This window comes from Lepeophtheirus salmonis, chromosome 14, assembly GCF_016086655.4.
Source record: "Lepeophtheirus salmonis chromosome 14, UVic_Lsal_1.4, whole genome shotgun sequence".
NCBI lineage: Eukaryota > Metazoa > Arthropoda > Copepoda > Siphonostomatoida > Caligidae > Lepeophtheirus > Lepeophtheirus salmonis.
The window spans coordinates 29,981,922-30,004,058 of NC_052144.2; the positions used below are offsets into that span (position 1 = coordinate 29,981,922).

The 22,137-nt window shown below is 32.7% G+C and overlaps 2 long non-coding RNA genes across 2 annotated transcripts; one reads left to right on the forward strand and one right to left on the reverse strand.

Moving 5' to 3' along the window:
- Nucleotides 1-1,850: 1,850 nt before the first annotated feature.
- On the reverse strand, nt 1,851-2,845 carry LOC139907182 (uncharacterized). Its single transcript, XR_011783623.1, has 3 exons — nt 2,264-2,845; nt 2,073-2,212; nt 1,851-2,010 (listed from the first exon to the last, which is right to left on the reverse strand). It is a non-coding gene; the product is annotated as an uncharacterized lncRNA (long non-coding RNA).
- Nucleotides 2,846-6,509: 3,664 nt separating this feature from the next.
- Nucleotides 6,510-7,503, forward strand: LOC139907194 (uncharacterized). Its single transcript, XR_011783646.1, has 2 exons — nt 6,510-6,971; nt 7,028-7,503. It is a non-coding gene; the product is annotated as an uncharacterized lncRNA (long non-coding RNA).
- The last annotated feature ends 14,634 nt before the right edge of the window (nt 7,504-22,137 follow it).

Here is a 22,137-nt window from a genome sequence, read left to right on the forward strand (position 1 = left end):
TATAAATTCAAAAAAATGATAATAATAATTTATAAATAAATAAGTAAAGTATTTTAGCTGTGTTACAATTATGATGTACAGAAAAGGCAAGAACTTATCTGGTAGTTGGGCAAATAAGTCAATCATAAAAACGTCAGTTTATCTCTTAAGTACTACCTAAAGCTTTATACCTAGTAGCGAAACGAGGACCCACGTGCTCAATAGTTGAAAAATGTCTTGAGTGTAGAGAAACTTTATTTCTCCGATAGAAATACTGTTTAGTTATTATTTGGAGATATAATTAGGAGTTATGATTATCTAATGCATTTTAATTTTTAGAAGATGCTCATTCGAGTTCTGGAAGGCGGACTTAACGTAGCTAGTGAAGATTTTTATAATATGGAGTTTTCTTAACCCACTAATTTGTTTATTCGAGTTCAAAGATGATTATGTTTATTCCGCATTATTTTTTCATATATCATTAAAGTGAAATATATATTTTATAATTAAACTATGGAGCCCATGGCCCCACTTCTGACAATAATTGATCTTAAATTATACATTTACTATCAGGGGCGTCCGTAAGATTTTTTTTTTTTGGGGGGTGGGAGGCTTGGTTTTTTCTTCATAACAAAAGACATTTTTAGAAAACAACTCCTTAAATTGATTTTTTTTTTTTTATGGGGGTTGTAATTTTTTTTCATAAAAGTGATTTTTTTAAATTTCTCCATGTGGACACACCCCTGACTATTCTAATAAAAATTAATAAATCATAAATGTATAATTGAAAAAAACTCGAGCCTCTTCTATTTGTTAAGAAATTCAAAAAAGGAAAAATCAAAGTATAAAATAATTTCTTCTTTTCCCACAGCAATTTTAGAGTGTGAGTGAGGCATGCTTATAGTTGATAATATTGTAGAGAAAAACGCGTGCGAGGAGACAGGGGGGAGAAAGACACATGGCATCATTGTTTAAAATACTGATGTGATTATCACTGATAATCACATCAGTATTTATCAGTTGCCTGCTTTATTATGATTTTTGAGGGTGTAACGAAAGTATTTATTAGCAAAATGTTTAATAAAGATATAATACATATAATTGACTTAGACGATTTTTATCCATTACAGTAGATTTGGAAACGTCACACTCCATGAAATAGTAATTTATTGTGAACCATATTCTCAGAAGAATAACTAATAAAACGACAAAATAAGAGTATTTCGAAATATATTTGAAGTTCCAAATTTAAAATAGAAGGCTTAAATTAAATATAATCTACATACTAAAAAATAAACCATCATACATTTAAGTTAAATATACAAAATTAAACAATTAGAATCATATAACTAATAATAACAATAAATTATAAATACAGAATATTGAAATAATAGATTGATCCAAATAATATCTTCTTGTTCTAACATCGGAATTCAGTTCAATATGTCATAACTTGAGGTTGCAAAATACAAGCCAGACGTGGAGTTTAATCAAAAGATCATCACCCTTTTTCCTTATGTGCAAGTTGCATATACAATTGTGCACAGGATAGATATATTTCTACCGATGAGGTTTTAATAATTATTAATAATAAAGTAAATCATAAAATAATGTTGATTTCAATCCATATCTTCTTCCAATCTTAGTAAGAACAGCTTTTAGAATCCCACTTTCATTTATTTCATATTTATCTAAAAAAGAAAAGTTAATCCATGCAGTCAAATTTAACTGATAAGACAATTCAGGCAACCATTCTTGACTTATTGTAGTTTTCTAACATGACATCGTAAAGATTTAGAGCAAAAGCTAATTATGTAGTAATGTCCGGCGATATTACTCCCTATTAAGAGCATCAAAAAAGATTTTCTCTCCGCTATTTATGCTTATATAACAACATATATACACAATTGGTAATTATAATGCTACACCCAATGCAACTACCCCCGTTGTTGTGACCATTTAAGCAGTTGTTTTTCCCTTTTATGAGTTTTCTGAACACCATTTCTTGGAGCCTATCAACCATAGCTAAGCCTTAAGTGATAAAGAAGTAATATTTATTGACTATGTAATATTGGAAAACCTAATGATCATACCCAAGTCTTAAAGTGAAGAAACTAGTCTCAGACAAACTAGTTACGAACCATCCAAAGCTACTACCCCCGTTGTTGTGACCATTTAAGCAGTTGTTTTTACTATTTAATGAGTTGTGTATCATAATTCTTGATATGTTTAGCTAAAATAGAATCATATTTTAGGGTTAGATTTAAAAAAAAAAATTACTTACTGTTAGATAGTACAAAATTCAGAGTTTCATTTCGAAATTAGTAAATATTTTATACTTTTACTGATAACTTGATCGTCATTTGGTGTGGACGACTCAAAACATTTTTATATGTATTTCTATAAATGACATCAGTAGCAACATCCTCCATTAATTTAATGATGGTTCCTCGGGAAGGGATAGGTTTACTCGTGTATTTCTCCATAAATTTTTTGAACATAGATGATTAGCAATGTATAAGGTTATATTACATGCAATAAGCATCTTTGTGAGATCAGAGTTTAAGTCTGACTTGATGTATTCATCATTAACTTGATTTTTTAGATGAATATCCATTCTCTTGATATGAGATGAGAATAATGAGTGGCGTGTAATTCTAGATAGGAGACCAAAGGCACATTTATTTCGACAAATCATCTGTTTCTCATCTGGTAAGTAATTCCCAAATTCCTGGGCCTCCATTTTCAGAAATCCAGACAGAAGGCGACGTTATTTTAGGCATTTTATTCAGTTCTCTATCGACTATCACCATCTCATATTATATTAATATTGAATAATAAAGGCGGAAACGATGACGTTCTTGATTGATAGAAGAAGATGTATATTATTTAATCAATGATGCCATAAGTATTTCTTCTTTTCACCTCGCACGCTTTTCTATTCTTACCAAAATTATCACCCTTAGGCATGCTTCATCAATCAGTATAACTCTCTTTATTACATCCCAGCCTACGTCAATAGTAAGAAAAATGCCAGAGTGACGTCATATAAAAAGCGACATCTTCCGAAAAAGTGTTAAAACGCAAGACTATTGTATCTCCTCAGGCTAACGGTTGCGTTTCGCTACTTGATTTAAAGCTTTAGTACTACCATCCTATCACTCATATTATTTCTCCAAAAAAAAATTAATGAATTACATATATGTGTATATATTTCATAGTATTACAATCCTACATAGTATTTTATTCAATACTGCATTATTATAATATTACTTTGCATCATTTTAATAAAAGCGTTGCTACAAATTTTGATACATTGTACATTTTAAAATTTATTCATAGAAATAATAAGATGGCCAATATATATATAGGCAAAACACGCTAGTACAAATAGTCTATGACGTCACTATTGCTAGAATTAACAATTTTATGTATCGTACCGGCTGTTGGGCAGGAATAACAAATTTTGACAAAACACACAACCACTCGTCTGCTTTGACGTCAATATTAAAAGCGTGGTGGAACTCAAACATCAGTCGTACAAGGGTTATGAGTGACCAGGGCCGTACGTCAGTATTGCGCTTTGTCCGCTTCAGCGGACCAAAAAAAAAAAACCTTACTCAACCGTCCACCAATCATATAGGTATGTAAATATAGATGAATTAAGTCATAATTAATTATTAAAATCTATTATATATATGTAACTTATGACCAACTCATAATAGTACTGAGTCATTATAATAAAATTACATATTTGTAGCACGTCCACCCAAAAGGAAGGTAGATAATTTTTCTCAAAATTGAACATGGAATACATTTTCCAACAAATTATAGTTCATTTAAATGAAAAAATGATTCTGATTAATCCTTTGGAGGCACCACAAATTGTACTTAAAGTAGCCAAAATTCACCGGCACATTTATAAAATTAGTAAATTATATCTCTAAGACAATATTGGGGCCAAATTAAGTCAGATAGATAAAACGGAGGTTTTAAACTACAGTTAAAACTCTCGGGTATCTCAATTCATCGCAGAAATTTGAATTCAAATCCTGTAATTTACCGTAATATCTCTTTCAAATATTGCCTGTCATTTTATAAATATAAATGATTGAACCTTTGAGTATATAACGCGTTTTCCGCTTCCCGTGATACATTTCTGATAATTAATAAATTACTGCAATTATTTCAAGAGTACTTTACAGCCAAAAATAAAAAACAAAGACTCACACAACATTTTTAGTATGGATTTAAAGTACTTCATATTGAGTGGATATTTGAGTTAGATATTACGTTTAACGTTACTGGTTGCAAATGTGAAGTACTTTACAGCAAAAAAAAAAAAAAAAGACGTACACAACATTTTTCGTATGGAGTACTCTTGAAATATTTAAGAGCGTGAGAATTTTTTTCATTGAATATAAGATAAATTAAATTATTACTGCTTAAAAGGGACATAAATAATAGTTATGTACTTTTTAGAGTGGATTGTTGCAGTAATTTATTAATTATCAGAAATGTATCACGGGAAGCAGAAAACGCATTTTAACAGAGAGTTGGTGATTTGTTCTATCTGTCAGAAGGAAATACAGAAGGACAACTTTAATGATCACAAAGTTAAACTCCATAAGAATGACCTCAGCTGCAAGTATCAAGTGAAAATTGATCATAAGAAGCAGAAAACATTGAACTTTGCTGTCAAGAAAACTTCCTCTGCTACATCCTCATCCTCAGTCACTGCCTCCTCCTGTCCCAATGACCCTGCTCCAGTTGAGACCTTACTGCCTGAACCAAGATCTGAAAAGTCCGTTTCTGCTGAAGAGAAAGTTACTGCAGACACAGAAAATAATGGCGACTCATCAAATTACCCCAGCGGACGGATTTCTCATGGAATAAGACTTCCTAATCTCGATATCGGACCAATCTTCTCTCCCGAGCAGCTCTCTGTAGTCAACAACAACAATATTCCCTCTGCAGAGGACTCTGAGACTAGCGACAATGTCCAGGGAGGTGAGAAGAGCAAGACTGAGGAGATGGAGTTTGTGGACGGAGGCCCAGAGTACCCTGTCGTCTTCACAAGCCAGCTGGGTGACCCGATACTTACCGGGCAGGAGCCAAAGCGGAAGGACATCCAGACCAGAACCAGAGTGGAGACTGAGGGGGAAACAGTGCCTAAAGTCGAGAGAGATCATCTTCTACAGCCCAAGTTACAAACATACAGTCCTCAGATAGATGACAAATACTCCAGAGACTTTCAATATGATTGGTTCCGTAAGTTCCCGTAGCTAGAATATGACGAGGTTGAAAAGTCAGCCAAGTGTTTCGCCTGTTCCAAATTTTCCATTTCCAACCTTGGGAAATTTGAGTTCAAAACATGGAAAAACAGTTCCTCGTTGAAAGTTCATTCTAACAACAAAAACACAAACTGTCGATGGAAAAGTGGATCAATTTCCTCACATCAAAGAGAAAGAATACCTCGGTTCTCGGCCATGTTCAGTCTCAACATGCTGAGGAAGTCGTGAAGTGGCGAGCTTATTTAAGGTATCTTTTCCAAACTGTTGGGTTCCTCGCAAAGCAAGGATTGGCTTTTAGGGGCGATTCCGAAACAAGAGAAAAGTTGACGGAATCTAATGAAAACAATCGAGGAAACTTCTTGGAGCTTTTGTCCCTGCGTTCACACAACAATCATATTCTCAAAGATAAACTGGAGGCCGAAGTCAAAAAATTTGGTTCAGCTGGGGCAGGTTTTGCCAAATGTACTTCACCTGACATCCAAAATGAGCTGATAGAGATTATAGCATCCAAAGTGACGGAAAATATAATTGAAGATGTCAAGACTTGTGCCGCCCATGATGACTACTGGTTCTCTGTGATTGTTGATGAGACATCAGATATGTCAAACACGGAGCAGTTCAGTCTGTCACTGGGATATCTGACGAGTGAAGGCATCAAGAAAGAGAGCTTCCTCAAGTTTGTAAAAGTTACCCAGACTGACGGCAAATATTTGTTTGAGAAGCTTCACGAGGCTGTCAAGGATCTCGGTTTTAACCCCGCCCGCACTGTCTCCCTGGCTGCAGACAGTGCCTCCAACATATCCGGCATCAAGAAGGGTCTTGCCGCCAGGTGGAAGGAAGCAGCCCCACTGTGTGTCTACATCCGCTGCTACGCCCATGTCCTAAATCTTGTAGTAAAGGATCTTCTCTCAGATATAACCCTGTTGAGAAATACAATGGGGACAGTACAAATTTTATACAACTTCATTGAAGGGTCACCAAAGAGGTCAGCAATCTACAAGTCGGTGAAGATAACAAGTAAAGATGAGGAGCATGCCAAGGTGATGACCCTGAAGAACCAGTCTGCTACCCGCTGGAGTCTCCGCTACGATGCTGTACACGCTGTATTTCTAGGGATGGTCAGAATCATGAAGATCCTCATAATAATGAGAAAAGATAAAGATACATTGTCGAGTTCAACAGCATCTTTAGTCACGAATTTGTTTTCGGCATTGAATTGAAGAACTCAGACACACATCTAGCTTGTCAGATGAACTTCAAGGTAGAAAGGTTGACCTAACAAAGGCCCGGAAACACGTCAACCTAGTGATTAGGACTCTTGAAGATCTTAAGAATGAGAAAATCTTTGAATCAATCTGGAAACTTGCTGAGTTGAAGTCGTCTGAGATGAAATCAGTATTTGACCAGGAGGACTCAATTGATTCGGAATTCAAGGAGGCGAAGATTCCAAGGAGAATAAAGTGGAAAGGAACAACTGAATCCTACTTCTGTGAAACACATTTCGATGTTGCAATCAATAAGATTGTATTAGAGCTTGAGAGCAGATTTGCCACCGACGATACAAACATCACAATGGATCTCATTGCAATCGTCAATGACAATAAAGTGGAGACTTGTGTCATTGAGCGTGTCGCCAAGCACTACAGACTTGAACTCGAGCAGCTCCAGTCAGACCATGCAATCTTCCAGCAATTCAAGGTTAATATTATGATGTTTCATTTTGCATTATATGTTTAAAATTTATGTTTCTCTAGGCAGATATTGACACAGAAGACATGGTTTCGTCACAAATTGCTGCGGAGTTAATAAGCTCGGGAGTGTTCCGCCTGATGCCGGAGCTATACAAGGTGATCGTTATCCTGGCCTCAATGCCCATCAGCAGCTGTGAGGCGGAGCGGTCATTCTCCTGTCTCAGAAGGCTCAAGAACCACATGAGGACCACCATGAACCAGGAGAGGCTCTCCTCCCTCACCCTCTTGAACATGGACAGGGTGATGGTGGACAAGGTGCTCCATGAAGACATGGACAGTTTGATTGACACCTTTGCGTCAAGGAAAGAGAGGAAAAACTTCTTCTTCTAATCATCATAAAGAACACATGCATTTTTTTTCTTCATTTTTTCAAACACATCACCACGTATACATGCGAGTTAAGAACATCAAGACTTGTGAACATAATTTATTTTCTGTCGATGTAACCGTTTCATGGTATATTATAATCTCGTTCATTATCTTCATCCGTTATTATTTTAAAAATATTTAAGGAGGTTTAAATTGTTTGAATTTTCTCGCATTCTTGCACCCTGCATTTTATACTCCTTCCTTTATGAATAGGTCGGCATTGACTTTCCGTCTAGAGTTTTTCCTTTTCATTTTATTGTTCCCAATGTTTGCTTGAAGAAAATAATGGTCAGACAGTCCATTGGACGATATTCTTGCAAGATTTAATCTATGCTGTAGCATTTGCCCTGTTTAAATATCCCACGTTCACCACTGAAAATCAACCGTTCACCCTTGTAAAGCGGACCGAAAAATCTTCCTGACATACGGCACTGTGAGTGTCTTAGGGTATAAAATTGTATTTCTATTAACCTTGGGTAGCCTCTAGTTTCTCTACCGTATCTACTTATACTATTAACGAGATTAAATACACCCTCCCATTTGCCAACTCAAAAAAAAAAAAAAAAAAAATACGGGGATCCAAAAAATGCTAACGGTTATCAACACTGGTTTAAACGTAAGCCGTTGTTGAAATCGACATCGGAGTAATTTCTGCCTATGTATTTCCACGATATGGAGTGAGATTCGAGTTTATTTCCTTCCCCCTATGACAACTCGTAGCCAATGTAATGAAACGTCGGAGCAGCTTAGTTGCTCTCCTCGAAAACATTCTTGCAATTGTCTTTGTCAGGTTTATATTCTCATCTTTAGTTTTTTATTTATTTATTTAAATAGCGAAAAATCTTACGATTTAGAACCATAGTCATCGTTCTTCACATTATATGATATTATTTGTGTGAAAGCAGAACCAAGTTGTTTCAATCCCTTCTTAATATGCTTTTTAGCGAAGAAATACATCTTACATCTTTATAGAATCGTTATACTTAATTAGTTATATGCAATGGAATATTTTCCATGTCTTGACATTTTAATTATGTGATGCTACATACGGATTTAAAAGTTTTTAATTGTTGTTTGTATCTAATTAATATTTTTATCCTTCTCTCATATTGTACATTCATAGACTACTAGCTACAGATAATGTGTAGTTTATCATACATCATTCCTATTCCAAACATTTATCCAATTAAGAAATCTTATTATCTTATGGTTAACTTTAAATTGTATTTTATACCTATCAAACATAAGTTGCCTAGTGGAGTATATTTATTATACACACAAAACATGCTTCACCATGTCGAACTATAGTATAAGAATAGATTTTATAACGAATATACATAAATTAATTATCTATCATGAGGAATATTCAGATACAATTTGAAAAGACCAATATCACATACCTACAATCAATCCCGTTTGTTAATTGTAATAAATACAATTACAAAAAAGTTAGAACAATGCACTTTGCTAAAATGGGATAACTCTTAATTCCAAAAGTGTGGCTATGAGATTTTTCTCATACAAATAGTCTACCTTGTATAAATGATTACATACATTTTGAATAAGGGAGAGGGAGTCATTAACAAACCATGTGGTTCTATTTTTCACATAATTCTGAACCTCAACCATGTATAAATACCCTTTTCTTAAATCCCTTCCCAGAGCACGTGTTTTTGTAACCCCCAAAAAAAAAAAAGCATATATATTTATTTATGTTGCAGTTAAAGTAAAAAATCTGTTAATATGCTTAATAACTGAACAAGACCATTAATGTGCATAATAACTAAAAACGATAGTTAATGTGCAAAATCAGGGAAATTATGAATTTCACATTATCTTCCGAGACCCTTTCCAGAGACACAAGTTGATGCTGGGCTAACAGGATACACAGCATGTCCACAGGGCTTGATTAAGAGTAAGTACCCTTCGTCAATACATGTTTTACAATCAGGGACGTCATCCATAGTAACTCCGATTGATATCCCGGCCCAAGGGATCTGTTGTATGCCAACGCAACTAACAAACGGGTCTGAACCCACCGCCAACTCATGTAATATCATCAGAGACGCTATCCACTATAACCTCGGCTGATATCCTTGTCCACAGTTTTTTTTTTTTTTGCAAGCTAACACGACTAAAAAACGGGTTTAAACCCACTACCAACTCATATAATATCATCAGAGACGCTATCCACTATAACCTCGGTTGATATCCCGTTAAAACAATTCCAATGAAGAAGCTGTGGATGATGGATGAGAAACTAAGTCTTTTAATTGGTTATTCTATCTTTTTATGGAACTCCTTAGTTCTTCTAGGAGTAGACTAGATTATGATTCCGAAGAAGAATTCCGGCAGTTTCGAGAAATTTATCCTAAGAGTAAACAATTATACGTTAGTTAGGCAAGTTATTGTAATAAGTTACGAATCGTCTTACGTTAAATAATTTCAATTTTTAAAGTTCGAAACTTCTGAATACCCTTCAATATATGAATATAGTAAGGCTTTATCTATTTTTTGGTCATTTATATAGATACAATCATGCATAGTTTAAAATCAAATCCTGAAGTAATGAGGCTGAATGACCCTGGTATGACCAAAAAAGATCCATAATTTATCATGAAAGGACATTTTATGCTAATAATCGACATGTATCAAATATAACTATATTAATAATAGACACAAACTAATGGAACAATGCTTCACCAATCCTTTAATAATTAATCAATACAAAGGAAATTCATCTTATATCAAAAGAATACTTATTATACATCAGAATGTTATCAAAGATTTACAAAAATTGAAATATCATCTGGCGATGAAGGAAATTACCACCAATGTTCCTTGACTTGCTATGTTGGTCATTGAGTATCTTCTTGAGTCACAATGCAACATATATCTTCATTTTATTTCTTCTATAGTTAATGTGCTTCTCCCTTAATTTGTTTCCTAATCTCAATTTAATACTTTCTTGACGCTGGTGCAATTTCTCCATAATTTCCTATCGCACTGTTCCTCTTCCTGCCCAAATAAAGGCGTCGTAGTCATGAAGGGTCAATCTTACAAGTTTTATCATGTGAGGTGGGTCCAAAATTATACTCACAGGACGATTGGCATGAGGGTAAGGACATTCATTTTTTATTTCACAGAGATGACTTGGCTTTAGGTTTGCTCCTAAGTCATTGAAGATGCTGATGTTGTGCTGTGTAACGTCCATAGTAACTGTCCAAATGACAACTCTAGCTCTCAAGGCCATTCCTGATAAGTCCAGCTTGAATAGGATATTTTGTTCAACGAACAAAAAAGTAGCCAACAGGCAATTTCCAGTAACCCTTCAACCCGACCAACATGAAGACGAGAGCTTCCTTTGTAGCTGTTTCAACTTCTCCGAAATCTTGAGAGCCATAGACAACTATGCCAAAAGTTATCTTCAAATTTGTGTCGAATTCCACAAGTTCCTTAAGAGACATCCCATCTATAATAAGAGCAGCATCCTTATAGAAGCCTTGTCATCTTCCTTCCTAAATTTTTTTAATTCTTCGAAATCTTCAGCTTGAAAACCAGGGAGACACGAGATTGAGCCTAACCAAGTTCTGAGAGATGATGATGATGGTAGTGCAAATGTTTTACTCAAGAATTCATAAGCTCGAAGAGAATGAAAATGCAAGTGTAGGCAAATTCCTTTACTTCCTCTGAATAACTTGCAGCATTTGACTTCTTTTTGAGTAGTGCCTTCACGAAATCCAATTCTCCTCCATCAAACTTCTCTAGGCTTGCAGGAGCTTCCATGTTGATCAAACTTGCTTCTCTCAAATCATCAATTATGTCTATAAGCTTATTGTTCTTCTAAGATGCTCTATCTGCCCGTTTTCTAAAACATTTCAATGCTTCATTGTAACATTTCAACCCTGCACTCCAGCTTTTCATTTTTTTTTCTCAGGAAATCCTTTTCATTTAGGTATGCCTACTCATGGTCACTTACAATATAAGACTCGTTATTGTTCTTTTTCGTATGCTTTGTGACATCTTCACATCACTTGCAGCCTCTTTAATCCTGTTTGTTCCTGCAAAAAAAAAAAAAAAAAAGAACATATCTATCATAATCCAAAATGCATCACAATGTGGATGTTAAATGAAAGTTGAATGCTTCGTTTTATTGTTTTAATTCAAACATACATACCTGGGACTGGAAAAATATTTCTGATCAATTAGAGGAAGGATACATTTGGAAGTAAAATGATTATTGAACAAGCACCATTAAATCTTGCAACAAATGATATATATTTGCACCCGTGCGCGGAAAACTGCCCGTGGAAGATTACCCTGGAGAAAATTGCCTGTATTTTGTTCAAACTTCACGTTGAATAATAACACATTATAAGTTACCCTCAAGTGCGAGAAAAATTATTGCACTATAGGATGAGTACGGTGGAGGAATAAATAGCTTGGATCCTCTTAAAATATGGTTGAATACCATCTGCCCGGGGGTAGTGTGGGATTGCTCAAAATTACCTCCCATTCCTCCAATACATCCAAGGAACCCCTCTAATAACAAAAAAAAAAAAACAATAGTTCCCAGCCCTTGGGTTGCTCGGTGTACTCAGGTCTACCACTGGATCCTTAAAACCACCACCAATACATCTAAGGAACCCCTCTTCCTTGGCTGTATGTGATGCTTTGGCGGTGGGTTTTATCTATTCCACACTACTCCCAGGAACCCGACCAACTAGAGGGCGTTGAACTAGTTTGTGGTGTTAGAGGGGTCCCTTGGATTTATTGGCAGTGGTTTTTAGCAATCCTACACTACCTCCGGGACACTGGCCAATCTTCTGAGGGTGGAGAGTATTCAACCATATTTTAAGAGGACTGAAGCTTTTTGTCCCCATCCCCTCCTATGCAAGGAAGTTTGAACCAAAACGGGCAATTTTCATTATTCATGAAGTTTCCATCATCAATTTTCTCCAGGGCAATCTTCCAAGGACAATTTTCCCCAGGGCAGTTTTCCTAGTACCATTTGGGCCAAATTGATTTTCCATTTATGCAAAAAATTGGACGTAATATCAGTGTGGTGTTGATGAGATGCCTCCATCTAATAAGACTCCTGAAGATCTTGTCAACTTCAATTTTACTAATTTACATACTTTTAGTATGTTTAAAACCCCCAATACTGAATAAAATATTTCTAAAATATTGATATGTTGATATGAAATAGCAAAATTTATCAATGAATTATGATCAATAAAAAACAAAACTAATTAATTTAAGCTATTCTTATAAAAGTGTATTTTTCTTTAAAAACAAATTCCTCAATTTTGATATTTTGGGTGCTTATTTTTCAAAATGTTAGTGCTCTTTTTTTGATCATTTTGGCCAAAAAAATCACTCAAAGATCCCAAGTCCGGTAATAAGTAATAAACAAAAGTTTTCAGTTTTGTTATCAAATCAAAAACTTGGGGAACACTCTCCCTATTAAAAATTATGCAACCATATTATATGAATTTATAGATATAATATGAAAAAGCTCCTTAACAACAAAAAAAAAATTGTATACCTCAACTATAGTTCTTTATAATTTATTAAATATTTATAAAAAATAAGAGGAATGTACTGCATTATACGGGATCAGAAAAATTCCAAATATTGCACTATGGGTTATCCGCGGTGTTTGAAACCAGCGGGGACCTCTTGTAATTAATTAAATCCAAATGTTTTGCAGGTTATCAACATACTCTTTTTTTAAATATATCCTCGCCGGAAGTCCTGCATTTTTTACATCTTTAGTTGTTGTATCACCATAAAACAAATCTACGTATTTATTGTCCTATTTTTTTTTCTATTACTCATAATTAGTGAATAGTGTATTATTCTCAAGGGGATGAACTGGGGGGCTACATCTCCCCCCCCATGAAGGAATCGTTGTTTTTTACTATTAAATTTAATTTTAAATTTTTTTTTTTAAATGTAATATTTGAAAGAAAAAAAAATTCAAAATTTTTATATTTAAACTTTAATTTTTGGAAAAAAATATAAGTTTTTCTCAACAGCTGTGGATTTTTTTTTCTAAAAAGTTTAATAATTGAAATTATTAAATTAAAAAAAAAGTTAATTTTTCATGAACAACTATGGAGTTCAATTTTTTTTTTTTTTTGCAAAAAATTTAATTTTTGGAAATAAGGATGGACTTTTGAGTTTTTTTTTCCAAAAAAAAATTATTTTTTTGTGTATATCTGTAGATTTTTGAAAAAAAAATCCTACAAATTTAATATTTTAAATTTAATTTTTAATATTGTTTTTCCCAAAATATCTAATTTTTTTTTCAAAAAAATCCAAAAACCAAGATGGACGAACAGCCCTGAATCTATAGAACAAAACAGATCTATCTTTTTAAACATAGTAAACTTCAGTCAACATTTACTTTTAAATAAATATAAAAGGGACGTATATAATTAATTGTATAACTACCAGTTAATTTCTGAGCATTTTTCTTCTTGTTAGAAAGGTTGAGAGATACAAAAAACCCTTTTGATGTCACTCATAATATACATGAATTACACAAAACTACATTGAAATGAGTTATATGTATATGTATGTAATTGCTTTTCCTCCCACTTTCATGACTAAACATTATCATTGTAATAGATTCTTGATTTTTACAGCAATTCTATATTTACCAACAAAGTAATGTGTGATATATATGTATATGCGATCCCCTTGAGGTATAATGTTGATTTATCGATAAACATTGAGTATTTATTAAATGTATAAACATGACATCAATGTAGAGTTACTCCATGATATAACTAATTTGTTGGTCCATACTAGTGTTGTTTTCAGTCTAAAATCCTGGACCGAATAGTTTCGGTCCTTTAAATAAACTCGGTCTGGATGAGTTGTTGATGACGTCATGTGTGTTTTAAAATTGTGAACATCGGAACAATAATATGATATGAAGTTAAATATATTAGATAAGTCATATTTGTACAAATCATAAATCAGGAAAAGGAAGATGATAGATAGAGAAAGAAAGAATCGCTCTTGATTGAATTTCGGTATACGGTCTCAGATTTCAGACTGGATTAAAATATTTGTCGAGAAAAAATCCTTAAAGACCGAACCGGATCTTCTTTTTTTTTTTCCTTGCACTGACTCTGGATTATGTGTATTTTTCATTTAATTATCTTCTATTTCTTTACTCTAATTAATCCTTTGGAGGAACAGAAAATTACACATTAAGCTTACAAATGGTCTCTGTCATGATAAAAGAAAAATAATAAGATATACAAGTGTTGTCTGAAAAGTTACTGAATTCAACGTGAAGATGGCAGCACTCGTAAATAAAAGTTAGTCACATCCTAGGTTAATATAAATGTAAGGTTATGCCATAATGTAATCGCTCTTGCCATAATTTTCCATTTGATGCATCGAGTATAATAGCGGTACTCTAACAGCAACAGTCAAGGAAGTTGATTGGCTTACAAAATCAAAGACTGGATAGAAAATTAAATATGAAGATCTATTTGAGAAAAAATCAAAGAGTGGATAGGAAATCAAATAAAGATTTATGTCTGACAATGGTTGGCAAAAGTCCTTATACTGCAAGTCCGAGTCGAGTCTAAAGTTTTCGCTCACCAATCCAAGTGAATTAATATATTTTAATCGAGTCCAGCTCAACTCCTGAGAAGAAAAAAAATACTATTTATGAGTACCTGAAGTTATATCCAGTGAAATGAATTTCGAGCCCAAGTCAAGATTTGAGTTTTTTATTATGTGGTTAAGTCATGTTGTAAGTCTATAAAACAGAGAATCGTGTCAAAGTCTCCACTTTTGGTTTGAGCTGTATGTACAGTATTAAAAAAATCCTGAATACTTTAAAAAATGAGCGAAACTGGATGCGGAGAATCAAATTAAATTTGATATCGGAAGATGTCAACTTGAATTATCTGGTTTTTCATTTAGCTAACGAGGACGGAGAGATGCTTTGGAGTAACTTGATATTTCATTCTGATGTTTCAGAGGTGCTATTTGCTTATATATATTTTAAACTCCAATATCGAAAGAAATCAAAATACTTGTTTTGGAACTACATATATTTGTGTATATGAAATCTTGATAAGAACAATAATTTATCATGTACAATGAACAAAAATTGAACTATTTTATATTTTCCTAGATATTTAAATCATATCATAATTTATAGCTGTACCTGTAATTGTCGTAATTTTTGAATGAAAAATAATTAACCACAGTAAAAGTCAAACATACTAAGTAAATATATATATATATTTTTACGTTAAAATGATTTTTATTATTTAGATATTCATTGTCACTCTCAATCTTAGGTTTAAAAAAGTCTTATTAATTTCGAATCAAATAATTGAAGAATTGTTGGAATCCTCATGATTACTTTCCTGATGCACTCCATCTTCCTACATTATAAAATTGTATGCATAGTGTGGAAATTAAAAATAACGACGAGCTCAATGTTTGCTAATATTATAATATCAAAACAAGTGATCGAATATACTTAAATAAACTAATTTGTAATTAACCACAACCCATGGATTCTAAAATAAATAATTATAATTTTAACTTATTGAAAGGAAATATAGGTTAAATAAATAAAATTAATTGAATTTCAATATACAAAAATAAATTTAAAAGGACCATCTGGATATCATCATATATATATTAAATATTCCCATTCTATGACAAAAAATATAATCGTAAAATTGATAAGAAGTATGAATCAAGAGTAAGAATTTCAAAATTGCTTAGAAATTTAAAATAAATGATTGAAACATACATAGTTGCTTCAATTGCACAAGAGATCAGAGGTCTCTGATAAACATAGTATCTATATTTCTATAAATTGTAGGAAGAGAAATTCTTGATAGATGTTGGTTTCAGTTGTCGTTTCCATTATTTAGCTATAAAGTAATTATTCCTCAATAAAATTATCTTGACTTATTCGTAATTCAGCCTTTGGTCGGTAAAGAGACAGATTACGAGGGTTGAACTTCTTTAACATTACCATCTAAATAAAGATAAGAGTCTGACAAAACTCTTTCCGTCAGCCTCTTTTTTATTTTGTAATAGCCTATCTTTAAATTCAGGTACAGTTAACCATTTTACATTGAAACACTACATAGATAACTTTCTTTTCATTGACAAATTATGTTTCCTCAGTCATACTATTTAGGATTAATTATTGCATAAAATAATTGTAAAAAATTTAGTTGAATATTTATTAGTTTAACCAGAAGAATGACAAGCAATGAGAGATTAGGTAGAATAATAACAGTAGCTCAACCACTAAAAGTTTGAAACGTGTGGCGCCAATCTGTGGATACCTGTGCCCTATACCGGGTTGTCCATTGAAATCATAACACTTACTAATTCAATAATCAATTAAGGTTGAGTGATGGAAATTAATTCATTTTTCGACAAATTAAAGTATAATAAAATAATTACAGAACAAAACAAACCTGAGCTCTCTAGCTTACCTACAATTTGAGAAAATAGTACTTGAACGTGATCTACGAATTTCCATTTGCACACTCCATGCAGTTGGGCGTCTCCAGGACCCATGTTTACCTCGTCAGCAACCCTGAAACGTTGGAAAGGAAGAAGTCCTCTGGACCCGGAGGAGTTAAAGAAAATAGCCCAGGCCAATCTTCTCAAATCCATGAGGGTTCATGTAAGAGGTATCAAGGTTTGTCTACAGACTGTCCAGAGAACTATCAAAAAAGGTGGGTGAAAAGACCCTTGTGAGGATAGAGAGGCCACTTTTGACAACTGTAATGAAATAAATCCATCTCTCCCATTGCAAGACTCATTTAAATTAGTTTTGAATGAGTATTTTGAACTCTTTTTGAAGCCTTTGCTCCCTTTCAGGCCTGGTGCCAACCCAATCGACATGTACACATTTTGTGTACATGTCGAGGAAAGCCCTGCAGTGTCTGTCATCCAAACACCGAGGCCCTCTAAGCTACTTTCACACAGCACTGGGACACCATGACAGAGAACTACATCTTTCGCGGGGTCAGGCCATCCACAGCCTGGAAGCCATCATTGCCGCTAAGGGCAGGTACATTAATGATTGAGAGAACCAAGATACACATGTATTTTTAGTATTAACTTTGTTGAAGTTTATAATTTAAAGTGTTCAGATTTTAATGGACCACTTGGTAGTTTGAAAACGTTTCATTGAAAGTTCATTGAAATGTATTCAAAACATTATTAGACATTCAAGTTTGAAAGGGTTTTAAACTTGTAAATATGGACTTCAAAGACAATGCCTAGGTCAAATGGAGTACTTGTAATAATGTAATATTTTCATATACATACGTAATCAGTGTAACTTTATCTGAATAATGAAGGGAACATTAAAAAAAAGATTAAATTATTTAATAAATTTATTCGGTAATATTATTACTTGAATTAAATATAGTTCTTGATAAATGTACATTGTACATATAGGGCATCTTTCAATTTTATATGTACTCAATTACAATAGTTCAAATAATTATTTGAAAGTCTATGGAGATTAGAATTACATGAATGAAATTGATAGTGAAAACTTAAAATTATTATTTATATTTACTTTATAAATCTTTATTAAAAATTGATCCTCGTCATTGGAAATAGGTTTACATAAAAGATGGATTCATCTTTAAAGAAGGAAAAACAAAGTGATGACAAGCTACAGAGAAAGCAGTATACTTTTCAGCAAATAGAAAAATGATTATATAATTCACAATTTCAGGCTCACTCAACAACTTAGGCTAGATGGGTTATCTGATTATAGATTCTTCAAGAACAACTTAATTACTAGTTCAACCCCAAGGTTAATGGAAATACAGGGTTAAAACATCATGTAATCGGACTTGCTAGAATTTTCAATCTGATTTATTGTACCGACTCCTTGTCAAAACAAGCAGATTTTGACAAAACACGCAACCTTTCGATAAACTATGATGTCAATATTAAAGGCGTGATGGAAAATTTTCAAACATCAGTCGTAAACTATGTGTTATGGAAGTCAAACATCAGTCGTACACGTGTTATGCTATAACATTGTACTTCTATCAACCTTGGTTCACACCTAAGTACTCCCTCCTTAAAGAAGCTTTTCGTAGTTGTATACATTGAAGTGTTTTAGTCATTTGTCTGTGAAGTACTTTGGTAACGCCAAATTTTTCTTCAATAACTATTTTTAGAAAAGTTTTTTTATTTATTAGTACAGCATGCATGAAGTTGATACAAGCTTGCTATATACCATTTGAATTTTATCATCCCATGCCAACATTATAAATTTCAAATGCCCACAGTTATACTACACATAAATAAATAATTACAATTTAATTTTAATAGAACAAAATAAAATGATGGCATCAATTAATAGTAGTGATAATTAATTAGAATGACCAACTTTTCATTAAATAATGAACTTTAGAACGAATAAATTAAAACTTGTAAAATTTGACTGTACAAGTTACAACTTTTACAGACAAATTGCAATGATAATTTTTTTTTTTTTTGGTGGTGGGGGGGATTAATAACTCCCGTAAGGGTTTAGTGACACCCCTGGCAAGGTCACATAGGGGGTAGTTACCCTGATATCGATCCTCAATTGTAATTGTACTCCAAGAACTTATACTAATAACTCCCAACCAAACCAAATTTTTACTCTCCTTCTTTCATGAGCCCCCCCACCAGTGGCATTAGGTACTTTTGTCTAGAATTATTTTGCCTCAGGACATTTCTCCTTATTATTTATTTAAATATTGATAGAATTAAGCCCAAAATGTGAGGAAAGATATAAAGAAAAAAAAAAATTCACTACGTAATGAGTTCGAACCCTTGACGAAATAGTTAAGAAAAATACAAATAAAAAATAAGACAATGATTCGAACGGATGAATTACTAATCACTACTCCGCTATTGATTATTATAAATAAGGGTGATAATTTTGGTAAGAATAGAAAAGCGTGCGAAGAGAAGAGAAGAAATACTTATGGCATCATTGATTAAATAATATACATCTTCTTCTATCAATCAAGAACGTTATCATTCCCGTCTTTATTATTCAATATTAATATAATATTAGACGGTGATAGTCGATAGAGAACTGAATAAAATGCCTAAAATAACGTCGCCTTCTGTCTGGATTTCTGAAAATGGAGGCCCAGGAATTTGAAAATTACTTACCGGATGAGCAACAGATGGTTTGTCGATATAAATGTGCCTTTAGTCTCCTATCTAGAATTACACGCCACTCATTTTCCTCATCTCATTTCAAGAGCATGGATATTCATCTAAAAAATCAAGTAAATGATGAATACATCAAGTCAAACTTTAACTCTGATCTCACAAAGATGCTTATTGAATGTAATATAACCTAATCCATTGCTAATCATCTATGTTCAAAAAATTTATGGAGAAATACACGGGTAAACCTACCCCTTACCGAGGAACCATCATTAAATTAATGGAGGATGTTGGTACTGATGTCATTTATAGAAATACATATAAAAATGTTTTGAGTCATCCACACCAAATGACGATCAAGTTATCAGTAAAAAGTATAAAATATTTACTAATTTCGAAATGGAACTCTGAATTTTGTACTATCTAACAGTAAGTATTCAATTTTTTTTAAATCTAACCCTAAAATATGATTCTATTTTAGCTAAACGTATCAATAGTTATGATACACAACTCATTAAATAAAAAAAAACTGCATAAATTGTCACAACAACGGGGGTAGTAGCTTTGGATGGTTCGCAACTAGTTTCTCTGAGACTAGTTTCTTCATTTAAAGACTTGGGTATGATTATTAGGTTTTCTAATATTACATAATCAATAAATATTACCTTTTTTATCACTTAAGGCTTAGGCATGGTTGATAGGGTCCAAGAAATGGTGTTCATAAAACTCATAAAAGGCAAAAACAACTGCTTAAATGGTCACAAGAACGGGGGTAGTTACATTGGGCGTAGCATTATAATTAGCAATTGTGTATATCCTTCATGATAATAGTATGTTGTTATATAAGCATAAATAACGGGGAAAGTATCTTTTTTTGATGCTCTTAATAAGGAGTAATATCGCCGGACATTACTACATAATTAGCTTTTGCTCTAAATCTTTAAGATGGATTTATTTCTAAAAATTTTTGATTAGTATATTTATTGTCTAATTTTATGATTTTGACATTTACTTTATTAACGCGTTTTTCTCTACAATATTATCAACTTTAATTATAAGACATGATGGATGATTACTCTTAGAAAATACTCATGGATTGACAAACAAGCCTACTACGAGGAAAGATAATAATTCCAGTAGTAAACAATCATTTAACGCTTTCCATACACATTCAAGGGCGTCCGCGGGATTATATTTTGCCTCCACGGCGTAATTTTGATCGAATGACTTTTTTTATTTAGAAAAGAAATCATAAAAACAAAAATCCTTGAGTGGACGCTCCTGATATTACATATTTTGATTAAAAAATTCAAAGGTAACATTAATTTCAACCAAAGAAACAAAAAAACAATCACGACGTATAAACCTCATTTATTCATATTTAAAGGCGAAATATCCTTGAGGCAAAATAGTTTAAGCCAAAAGTACCAGGCACCCACACTTGTAATTGCTTTAATCTGAGATTTTCCTTCTCAAAGAACATCTAAATAATTAGGAAAACAGTTTTAGAAAATAAAAAAGTTACGACTACAAAAAGTAGCTCTCGCTTCCTAGGACATACTATACAAAACTATTCAATTCTATGGAGAGAAGATAAATATTTTGTATATAAAATAAGTGCGACATAACAAATTATATTCATTTATTTACTAATTAATGTTCATAAAGACATACAAGTAGATAGATATGTGGATAGACAGAGTACTTTTTATTTTATAACTACATAAGTTGATAAAATAGTTAGATACAGCTGTAGAAACTACACGTATAATATGTACGTACATTTAGATTGATTTCATTTCATTTTATTTTTAATTTAACTTTTCTTTTTTCTTTTTTAAAACATAGAATAATTAATTTGAAAAAGTCCACGTATTGTTTTAATTCAGTTAAATTAATTAGTTTGTTCTATTATTATCTTTATTTTTTGATTATTATTCTCAATCTAAATGTAATCACTTTTTTTATCATGTCAAAGAATTAGAATTAATTAAATTTATACAAAGGGTTATGGTACATATAGCATATACGCACATAATAGCTATGAATGATACCGAGGTAAATTTTGAGTAGGGAAGACAGTTGCACAACCATCCTCAACCATAAAAAAAACTACAATATGTACAATTAGCTTGATGACAATAACATGTTCAATATGTAAAAATAAAAGTAAAGAAAACGAAACAATTCGAAGAATTTTTAGGATTATTAGATCAGCTGCGATAACTTATGATTGAACCGGACAAGCGCAATACTGTCTCAAAGTATATACTCACACCTTTACAACGCCTTATCGTATGATCCAATGAGACCAATAATGAACAAAGTATTCTTCGATAAAAAGAAGGCGGGAAATTCGAAATTACATTTTCCTCCAATGTTGTTTTGATGTTTTCCAAGTCAAACCAGCTCCGAGTAATTGATCCAAATGACTCAAAAGTGTTGAAACTTTCTCCATCTTCCCTAAATATATAATACATTCTATTATTTGTAATAGTAGGTACACTGTGAGTTCTTTCAATTGAGAATAAAGATAT